Here is a 4,178-nt window from a genome sequence, read left to right as displayed (position 1 = left end):
AAAACCTTATATATATATATATATATATACAACTTATGGTTATCTTTTTGGCTGTTTGTGTGTGTGCATTTCTGAATGTCTTTCAACATATAGACAAGGCAGCACAAGCTTTAAGAAAAGGCTTTCACTATAATGACAAGTTGTTGTTAAGAGAGAGAAAGAGAGAGAGAGAGAGAGAGAGTGCGTGTGTGTGAAAAATAGAATTAAAATCTGTTTCAAGAAAAAGAAAAGCAGTATGTTGTTGAGCATATCAATGTAATTATTGTAGTAGGCTTCTACTGAAGGATTTATTTCATCTTGACTAGGTCGTTACCCGAAAGCATAGCGACAGGTAATGACTAATATTGATTTTTTTAATCAAATAATGTCAACAAATAACATATAAGTTTCAACTGAACAGTTAGACAGGATCAGTTTGGAGAAACATGAAACTTTTACCACACATTGATCAAATCTGTGAATTCTGTAGTTAACGGTTGGGTGTTTTATGTACAAAATAACAAAATAATTTGGGTATAAAATCAGCTTTATTTAAATTTCAGTTTATTTAAAACATATCCATAAAGAATAACAAGATTAAAAAAAGAAAAAAACTAACAATTCTGGGCTTCACAGTCAGAAAATAAAAGATTGAGAAAATGTGGTGATATTTTGTAAAACATACATATCAAACCCAGCATTCAGAATGGACATGAAAAAAAAAAACATTGATGATAATTATTCATAAATTATATCACTTTAAATTTATATTGATTTCAAATTTTGGCACCAGCAATTTGGGGGTAGGGGGTAAGCCAATTACATCGACCCTAGTGTTCATCTGGTACTTATTTTACACACCCTGAAAGGATAAAAGGCAAAGTCGATCTGGGTAGAATTTGAACTCAAAACGTAAAGATGGATAAAATGTCGCTAAGAATTTTGCCAAGCGTGCTAACGATTCTGCCAGCCTGCCACCTTATTTTACATTTATAATTAAGTGGAAGATTACAGTGACATTTACAAATTAACATTCAGCTTCATGATAATGAAGGAATCATGATGTAAATATTGGTTTCAAATTTTGGCAGCACAAAGCCAGCAATCTGAGAGGAGGTGGGTAAGTCAATTGCATTGACCCCAGTCGTCACCTGGTACTTATTTTATCTATCCTGAAAGAACGAAAAGCTGTCAACCCTGAGAGAATTTGAACTCAAAACATAACGACAGACAAGATGCTGTTGAGCATTTTGACCAGCATGCTAACGACTCTGCCAGCTCACTGTCTGATAGAAAGAAAGTTCTGTTGTTTTCAAGATGGAACAAAAAGAAATGCTTCTTTGGCCTTAACAGACATATGTAATCAAGATATTTCCCATCATTATTAATAACATAATCCCATCAATTTAGTAAATGCAAAGCCCCAAACATCGACTTTTTATGACCACCATCAGGTAACCACCTCAAATTCTAATGAATTACTTAGAAATATAATAAAAGTCATCCCTCAAACGAGCCAAGCGTAAAAGTAGCAGATTTTATAGAAAATTGAGAAAATGTGGGAAAAATAAGTAATTTTCCAGAATAATCATAAACCAACCAGCATGGTCGTTTAATTTGCATTTTGGAAGATGATTCCTATGTCGACCAATCATATGCCTCGTTGCATTCACTGCTCACAGCACAAGATGGCGGTGCACATCTCATCTTCGTTTATGCGGACGATTCTGAGGGGAAATCTTCAGCATTTTGTTACATGCATGTGACATCCAGCACACTCTGCAAAGTAGTTGGCATTAGGAAGCGCATCCAGCCATAGAAATCACACCAAATCTGACTGGAGTCTGGTGCAACTCCCCAGCTTGTCAGTTCGGGTCACACCGTCCAACCCATACCAGCCTGGACAATAGACATTACATGATCATAATTCATATCTATGGACCCCTTTTGATTACGATTTTATTCCGGTGGACCGCCAAAGTCATACAATGTTTAAAAACTAGTTTTATAGAAACTTCTTTCAAAATTCCTATTTTGCTTTTTCACACATTAACTTCTGTAGGTTGACCTATGTAAAACATTAGAGAGGGAAACCTAACTGTTTCTTGCAATAAATACAACTAAAGGACAATTTTTTCATGGACCTTTAAAATACTACCACAGATCCCTATTTTACTATTTTGTTCGTGTGGGCCTCTTTTGATTAATATTTTGTTCTGGTGGGCTCTATAACCATTTAATACATAAAAACTACCCCTATTTTGCAGAGAAAAGTGTAGGTGGCTAGCTGTGGACTCAAACTCACATCCCCATGATTACATGTCACGATGCTTTGACCGATTAAGCTAAACTACCCACTACAAATTCCTCTGCAAATTATGATATATAAATCACGCTTTATGAGACGCTCTCATATGTTAAATTCAAATTACGACAAACGTAAATAAACAAACGAAGTTTGCTTTTAGAAGCGTTGAGATGTCTTTTAGAAAGTTAAAGAAGTGATTTTTTAAATTCTCAATCGCAGAATAAAAAATCACTTTAACTTTCTAAAAGACATCTCAACGCTTCTAAAGGCAAACTTCGTTTGTCGTAATTTGAATTTAACATAAAAACTAGTTTTATAGATCCTTCTTTCAAAATTCCTATTTTGTTTCTCCCACATTAACTTGTGTCAGTTGAACTCTGTAAAATATTAGAGAAAGAAACCAAACTGTTTCTTGCAATACATAACCAATACATACATCTAAAGCAAAGCTTTATCATGGGCCCTTAAGATACTACACCAAATCCTCAATTTACTATTTTGCTAGCTTGGACCCCCTTAAATTATTATTTTATTCTGGTGGACCCCTACAGCCATTCAATGTTTAAAAACTAGTTCTATAGAATGTTATTTATTAATGTTTTAACACATTAATTTGTGTGGGTTGAACTGGGTAAAATGATACAGAAAGAAACCTGTTTTTTGCAATACATACACCTAAAACAAAATTTTTACAGGAGCCCTTAAAATATTATTGTGGATCCCCAATTTGCTATTTTGCTTGTGTGGAGCCCTTTTGATTATTATTTTCTGTTGGGTCCCCATAGCCATTTGGTGTTCGAAGATTGAACTATGTAAAATGTAAGAGAAGGAAACCTACATGTTTCTTGTGATACATACCAATACATACATCTAAATTTTTTCCAGAGGCCCTTAAAATATACTATTGTGGATCTTCAATTAACTACTTTGTTACGTGGACCCCCCAAAAATGTTATATGGACCTTCAGGGGTTATATAGACCCCAGTTCAGAACCATTGGCATGAAGTAATCCGCAAATAGAGGATAAAACATTAGAATGCAAAAACTAATGCATATTCTACTATGAATATTGTAAACGTACCCGTAAAGTGATCAAGTCAAAAATATGATGGAACTTTCTTTCTGATCTGCTACAAGAAATGGTAAAATGATTACGATCTTACCAACCATAGAATAGATAAAATTACAAAACAAAATATATATATATATAAGGTGTGGCAGTGTGATAAGAAATTTGCTTCCCAACTACACGGTTCCAGGTTCAGTCCCACTGCATGGCACTTTGGGTAAGTATCTTCTATTATAGCTTTGTACCAACAAGCCTTGTGAATGGATTTGGTATGTAGAAACTGAAAGAAGCCCATCATGTGTATGTGCGGGTGTGTATGTGTGTGTGTGTGTGAGAGAGAGAGTGTGTGTGCTTTGTGCCTGTGCTTGTCCCCTACTGCCAATTGATGACCAGTGTCAATGTGTTTACATCCCCTAACTTAGCAATTTGGCAAAAAAGGACTGATGAAATAAGTATCAGGCTTTAAAAAATAAATACCAAGATCAATATGGCCAATAGAAGATAAGGTAAATGAAAAATGCATGTGGCATTTATATATCCTAATATGGTCTGATGAAATATTTTTTATTTACAGTTTGTGCATTTTTTTTCTATCATAATAATTTGACGGAGATGTTATCACTCATTTTATGATGATATATTTCTCATCTCATTTCTCAGGCACAGGTGTGGCTGTGTGGTAAGAAGTTTTCCTCCCGGCCACATGGTTATGGGTTCAGTCCTACAGTGTGGCACCTTGGGCAAATGTCTCCCACAGCCTGACCAAAGCCATGTTAGCAGAGGGAAACTTAAAAAAGCTTGTCGTGTGTGTATACATATAT

The 4,178-nt window shown here is 34.8% G+C and overlaps 1 protein-coding gene across 1 annotated transcript in view; it reads left to right on the top strand.

Annotated features, from left to right (window-relative positions):
- LOC106867478 (zinc finger protein ZFP2) overlaps positions 1-4,178 on the top strand; it is a 25,121-nt gene that overhangs the window by 8,430 nt on the left and 12,513 nt on the right. The gene's annotated exons all lie outside the window — the stretch shown is intronic.

This window comes from Octopus bimaculoides, chromosome 29, assembly GCF_001194135.2.
Source record: "Octopus bimaculoides isolate UCB-OBI-ISO-001 chromosome 29, ASM119413v2, whole genome shotgun sequence".
NCBI lineage: Eukaryota > Metazoa > Mollusca > Cephalopoda > Octopoda > Octopodidae > Octopus > Octopus bimaculoides.
This window is presented reverse-complemented; position numbering and strand designations above follow the sequence as displayed.